We start from the raw sequence: 7,266 nt of genomic DNA, 5'->3' as shown, positions 1-7,266 counted from the left end.
CTATGATGATTGCTACACGATGGTGCAACATTACGACATTTTTGAGTGACAGCTATGAGATTCTAAAAGCTTCCAGAGAGAAAAATTAGGTCATTTGGTGTGTTGGACATTTGTTTGTCCTTAATCCATTCCTGTTCTGTGCTTAGGGGCGAAAAGCCTATGAACTATGGTTTTTCACTCTCTGACTGCTGGCTTCTGCCATCATGTATCGCAACAGAAGACACTGGCCTAAGACTGAAAGGTGAAAGGGATAGGATCGCCATGCTACTTCTAGCCCACAGCCCTAGCAGTGCCTTTGGATCGTTCTGCAAGAAACTGTAGGGCCCCCTGCCAGGGATGCAGAGACAGCACAGACTGGGGTCCAGCAGGGTTGGTGGTAGCTTTCACATCTGTAGAACGCCCGCCCCCTTTTGGCGGCTCCAAGAATTCCCTTCTGCCCTTTGTTTCCTCACCCCTTCAGTCTCCTAGTAATCAAACTCCCTGCATCCAATACATCTCTGTGCTTTGCATCTCCCCTGACAGGTACCTTGGTCTGGGCATCATGACCTAAAGGGGTTTCTAAAAATTCTCCCACTGTAAGCTCCTAGAAATGCTGGATGAAATGTGAACTGCCTTTTGAATGAGTTAGGGGACGACTCACAGGCTAAAAACAATGTGAGACATGAAATTTCAAGAACTCCAAATAAACCAAGAGTTAGTGAGATTTAGAGTAACTGAGTGGACATTAAATTAGATACTGGAAGGAGTACTAGTTAATACAAATACATTAAAAAGCACTTAGCAATGCTAGTGAAGTTGAAAGCAAGCATTTCCTCAGGACATGGCAATAATTCCTTCTCCTCCCCTCCCCCTCTCTCCTTCTTTTTCTATTCCTCCCCCTCCTAGTCCCTTTCACCAACTTCTTCTTTCCCCTCCCCTCCCCCCACTCCCCCTCTCTCCTCCTCCTCCTTCTACTTCTTCTTCCTCCTTTCCTCCTTCTTCTTCTTGGGGGTTGGGGGTCAGAAGAAGAGAGAGAATCTCAATTAGGCTCCATGCTCTGTCAGGCTTGACTCACCATCCTGAGATCATGACCTGAGTCAAAATCAAGAGTTGGATGGTTAACTGGCGGAGTCACGAAGGTGCCCCTGCAATTCTACTTCTGCCTATATATTCCCTAGAGAAATTCCCTCATAGGTGCCCAAAGAGAAATGTACAATAAAGATCATAATGGTGTTGTTTAAAATAGTGAAAACTGGTACATCTGTCAACAGGAGGATTAAGAAATTATCCTATAGTAAGGAGGGCAATACAAAGTTAAAGTTAATGAATATGATATTTGTCAACATTGATAAATATTAAAAAATGTGATCTGGAGGGGTGTCCACGTGGCTCAGTGGGTAAGTGCCTTCCGCTCAGGTCATGATCTCAAGGTCCTGGGATCCAACCCCATGTCAGGTTCCCTGCGCTGTGGGAAGCCTGCTTCTCCTTCTCCTCCCCTCTTGTACTCTCTCGCTCCCTCTCTCAAATAAATAAATACATAAAATCTCTTTAAAAAATTTTTAAATGTAACCTTGAGTGAAAAAAATAATTTGCAAAACCTTATGATTATTATATTTTTATGTAAAACCTTAAAGCATGCAAAATAATGCTATATTTATATAAGAATATATGGATATGTAGTAAAGTATGCATACATGTAAAATAGGCATATAAACTCTACATACCAAATTCAATTCAAGATGCTGATTAGATCTGTGGGGAAGGAAGAACAGTTGGATGGGTTAGAGGCACCTGGGGAGAAAAAAGAAAATGTAATCATATTCAAAGAAAACAAAATTGTATTATATTTTCATCAAAAATATAATCAAAATTAATACAAAATTAAAAAAAAATCAAAGTGTTCTTTTCTTTCCTTTTAAAATGGCTTCTTATTTCTATTAGAAAGAGAAGAGAAACACAAATTATACTATGAACGTTTAAAACCTAAATTATAAAAAGCTGAAATGTTTTCTTACTTTTTGAAAAATTGATGAACTATTATGCAATATATTTATAAAAATAAAACTTCTTCCTATTCTATAGCTCAATGATCCGCTCTTTACCAATGTCAGAAAAGACCTCACACTTTTCTTATACTTAATCTGTATTCATATTCACATTCAAGCTTCAGACTAATTTGTTTCATGCTGTAAAACGGTCCTTAGCATTAAGGGCAACTGTGGTGAACACCTTGTTAATTTCTACACAGGTTCACTCTGGAAACACAAGTTGGAACAGAGAGAAAACCTGCAAACTAGAAGCTGGGCTCTATAGGGAAAAGATATGCCAAACTCTACTGCATTTTATCTGAGAGTAAAATACTGACAAGTTAATTAATTCATGTTTTCACTTTCCCAACTGGTTTTGCCATTCAAAATGCTTCTCTCATTCCCAAGCCATGTGCATCCTCCTTTTGGCTCTTTACAACCTATAAAAGTGCACTCCTTGGTAGGCTTAAGTGGGTAGAAGAATAAATGAAACAAGATGGGATTGGGAGGGAGACAAACCATAAGTGACTCTTAATCTCACAAAACAAACTGAGGGTTGCCGGGGGGAGGGGGTTTGGGAGAAGAGGGTGGGATTATGGACATTGGGGAGGGTATGTGATTTGGTGAGTGCTGTGAAGTGTGTAAACCTGGTGATTCACAGACCTGTACCCCTGGGGATAAAAATATATGTTTATAAAAAATAAAAAATTTAAAAAAAAAAAAAAGTGCACTCCTTGGGACCAGTGGCCTTTTGCAAGGAGACAGAAGGCAGGTGGAATGGCCTCCAGAGATGTTAATCACCAGTAGAACCTTCTAGGTGAGGAGTCATGCTGTATCCAACTGCAAGTGACAGATGCACCTGTGTGTTCTTTAATAAAAGTATTTATTTGTGTTTGTGATTTGTGGGCCTAAAGCAAGGGATCCAATATAAGGGTTCCTATTGCCAGGATCTAAGGGTGGTGCAGTTAAAAATAACTTAAAATCAGCATGATGATGTCTATTTGATTTCTAAAATCTTGGAAAATAGTCACAAGTCTTGAGCTGGTCAATCAATCTGGTATTTTCCCATGTAGATTAAGGAAGTGAAAATACAAAGTCAATTTTTAAACATGAAAAAGAAGGCAGTAATGTTGAAATAATAATGGATATTTTCCCCCAAAGATTATTTTTTTAAACCCATTTTTATGCTAGAGGCAGTTTCAAATAATAATAAAATCCTCGAGGATTCTAATAAGGGTTTTGACATACCATGTCTTGGTATTTAGTCCCTGGACCATCCCTGTGATATTGTTGTCCTTTGCAGACCATCCCTGTGACCAATTGTTGTCCCTGCGTAGTGGTTTTGCTACTTGTGGTCAGTAGCGCTGAAATTCAGATCTGAGCTGTGTGATTTCAAAATCCTTTCTCTTAACCACTGTCGAGTTGTGGGTCCCTAAGGATCCATAATTTTTATTGTACAACATTGTGAATGTACTAAATGCCACTGAGTTGTACACTTCAAAATGGTTAATTTCATATTATGTGAATTTCACCTCAATGAAAAAAAAACAATACATGATTTTAATTTTCTTTCACTCTAAAGCAATTCCTGCATTTACATTATCTCCACCGGAAACCATTATATCTGCCATGGAATTGCACTTTGGGGTCCTTGTAATAAAATGAGATGGCATTTTTACACTATTTTATTGATCTTATGCAAGTTGGAACTGTAAAAAAAAAAGGCAGTTTATATGTGCAGATGTGTGTGCACTCATATTCACTTACATACAGGCACATTTATGCTTTGTGGTTGTATGTATGATGGGGGGATGATGAGGGGGGCGAGGGAGGAATCCGATTGGAATGGAAGATGCCCGTGTGGAAGTTCTTGGAAGGGCCCTCTTCCTGGGAGGGACCACTTTGACCCAGTTATGCTCCTACATGGTCACTGACGTATTTCTGTGATTTTGATATTGACGGTGGCTCCAGGTTCCAGGCTTGGGGCTCTGAGACCAGCTCCGGAGTGGTGGCTAAGTAAGGGAAGAGAACTAATATTTCCTATGGGGGATAGTAATGGACAGGCTCAACAAAAGCAACAAATTTGACCCCCCACAAAACCACCTAAGACATGCAGTAAATCTCCCCTCTTGGAAAGTGTTCGGCAGTTGACAATGAACGCTCTTTGGCATTTTGATGACAAGGCACAGAAGAGGAGCTCTTTCTAATGAATTTAATGCCAGTGTCCAGTATGTTATAGTTTCATCTGGTTGTTTCTTTTTAAAATATTTTATTTATTTGCTTGAGAGAGAGCAGAGTGACAGTGAGAAAAAGCATGAGCAGGGGCAAGGGGCAGAGGGAGAGGGAGAGACAGACTCTTGGCTGAGCAGAGACCCTGATGCAGGGCTCGATCTCAGGACCCTAAGATCATGACCTGAACTGAAGGCAGATGCTTGACCAATTGAGTGCCATAGGCACCACTCTTTGGATTGTTTCAGATATATTCTGGGACTTCCTAAAGTAGTATATGCAGTGAGGGATCTTATTTTCTCTACCTAATTTGATTCACTTACCATTTTAAACTGATAACTTACTGGGTACCTATTATATAGTAAATACTCTGGAGAGATGAAAAAAATACAGAGCAGGTGTCTGTTCTTTATCACACAGAGCAATCCTTTCTTAGATACTCCAAAAGCTGGAATTATTTAAAAAACAACAACAACAACAACACAATAGCTGTCATGTATAAAATAACATAACCCAAATATATGAACTAATTTTCCTGATAGAAAAAAAAAAAATCGGTGTATACCAGTGCAAACATCTTATCCCACATAGTTCAGACAGGCATAAAAAAGCCCCTGGCTCTTTATCACAGACAACATAATACTAAATATGAACTATGGACCAGTAGGGAAGGGTTTCTCAGTACCCAGCGCAGGTAGCATTTGGCTAATCCCTAAAATTAACTTACAAACAGGGAATGCTTGCCTTCTATGGGTACCTTGCTTATTCTCTTCAATGAGCCTGAGTTCACATTTCCTTGTGCCAACTCCTCCATAAGCTGACTTAGTCCTACCCTTTAACATTAAAGTTTGATCGTGCGATTTTGCTTTTTGAATTCCCATGTTAAATATTTCAACACAGAAGAACACACACATATTGCATGTCAAACAAACACAATAGAAGTCCGTACTAAAACTAACATTTTCCGCTCTGGGTGCAATTTTAATCTGATGATATTTAGGGCTCAGTTAAAATACTTAGTGACACTTGCAAGCAAATTCCCTTTTTGTCAAGGTGCTACATTTTAATTTCCCAGTTCTAACGAGAGAGAGAGAGAGAGAGAGTGGTTCAATCACCTGACAGTTTGGGGTTCATTTTTTCCAGTTGGCTGCAGAATGGAGAAGAACGACAGCCGCTTGGGGTCCTCTGGCATGCACAGGAACGGCAGACCACTCCTCCCAATTACGGCTCCTTGAGGATGCCATCAATATGCATCAGCGGTTTCTCACTATTTTTCTTCTTCTTCTTCTTTTTTTTTTTTTTTTTAGCCAGAAGCAAATGAATATATTATCTGTCAGCAGCAAGACATGGGGCAAATGGATTTAAGGAGTCGTGGGTGATTGGGATTCCACGCGTGCGTGGGGGTGTGACTATACTTCAGAACTCATTTTCACTGATGCTGACATACAAGACGGTCCTCGGAGACCTGTCAATCAAACCACAGCATGCTCTGCAGAAAAATTAGATTACTCATGCTCAGGCAGAGGGGGTGATGGCAATTTAGAATGGCCCCTTAAATACCAATTACACTTGTATTTACAAAGCAAATTAAACTCATGTGAAGGACATTGTTCACAGTGGCTGCCTGGGCTATGGAGGAACGTGATTCTTCACTGCTGTTTGGAAACTCATGAAGACATACACAGACACACAGACACACACACACACACACACACACACAGAGCACATACAGCTTTTCTCCCCTCTTGAAATTTAATTTCAATATACCTTGAGCTCCATATATTTATTTTAGTAGCGAGACTTATTCTTTTACTCTTCTTGCAATATGATGAGGTTTGCAAATCCACTATCCAAAACCCTATGATCTGTATCCCTACTATCTGTACCTAACTACCTATTATAAGCGAGAAATTTGCAGGTGGATTCTCTTTGTCAGAGCAGAAGCTGGGGCGAGTATCCCTTTGCTCACCGCAGGGATGCATTTCTGAGCCTGCGTTTCATTCACAGTGTTTGCATAGTTACTGAAGACAACAGATGTGTCAAAATCCGTCCGATGAGTCCACTGCCGTTATGTGCAGGATTGCCAGTAAAATCTTTTTTTTTTTTTTTAAATAAAAATTAGCAAATCCTGTGTAATGAAAAATTACATATCAAAGGGGCAAAGGAAATCTCACTGAAAAGCAAGGTGAATAGCTCCGGAGCTTTTTAAAGAAACCAGAGAGGTACATGACAATTCTTGGCTGGAAAGAGGCCTGGTACATGGGGAGGTCGAGTTTTTCCCAGCACCTCGTGGAGGGCTTTTCACAGAGCTGGATAATGAAAGAGGCTTGCTGGGATAAGATTTCCCTCCTTGTAATGGCACGGCAGTGCTAGGCTCTTTGAAACTCCCTGGGTATGTTCCGGAATGCTAATTGAGCATTTGGATCCCCCACTAGTAGGGTGTTCATTTGGATTTACTTGTTGCAACCCAGTGGTGAATTCTGCCTGATTTTTGTGATCAGCGTAGGGATCATGGAGGATTTCTTGGATTTACAACTCCCCAGACCATGGCCCTTGTAGCTCAGGACCAAACTATGTTCATGTTTCCACATTCTGGTATCTTTCTTTATATAATCAGCCTAGATTTGTTTATCCAGCATTCTGTCATCCAGAAAACTCTATTAAGTTTTGCATCTGTTCTTGGCTGCTCTTGGGATAATTGATGTTCATAATAATGACCCTGAAGCAATTCAGGTGGCTTTTGAATCACGCCGGATTACATTCTGTTTTGTAGAGAAAGGAGTGAGGGAGTCTCTAGGGACCTGAGAAGTACAGTGGTTTGAGAGTCACAGGCGTGGCTAGCAGGGGACAGACAAAGAAGGTTGTTTGCTCCCATTTCTCCATCCGTTATGCATGCATCCAGCACTCATTTTCTGAATGTGACCAGCCAGAGACTCTGCTAGGCACTGGAGACACAAAGATGGGCTCAACTCAGGCCGTGTCTCTAAAAGATCCTCAGGACAGGCAAGGGTCAGGCTAATGGTTGCAAAAC

The 7,266-nt window shown here is 40.6% G+C and overlaps 1 long non-coding RNA gene across 1 annotated transcript; it reads right to left on the bottom strand.

Annotated features, from left to right (window-relative positions):
* Window positions 1–985: 985 nt before the first annotated feature.
* LOC132029099 (uncharacterized) lies at window positions 986–5,595 on the bottom strand. The gene is made up of 3 exons (XR_009407712.1): window positions 5,351–5,595; window positions 1,704–1,770; window positions 986–1,071 (listed from the first exon to the last, which is right to left on the bottom strand). It is a non-coding gene; the product is annotated as an uncharacterized LOC132029099 (long non-coding RNA).
* Window positions 5,596–7,266: the final 1,671 nt, after the last annotated feature.

Source organism: Mustela nigripes, chromosome 13, assembly GCF_022355385.1.
Source record: "Mustela nigripes isolate SB6536 chromosome 13, MUSNIG.SB6536, whole genome shotgun sequence".
NCBI classification, from domain to species: domain Eukaryota; kingdom Metazoa; phylum Chordata; class Mammalia; order Carnivora; family Mustelidae; genus Mustela; species Mustela nigripes.
The sequence above is the reverse complement of the archived record's forward strand: the minus strand, read 5'-3'. Positions and strand labels throughout refer to the sequence as shown.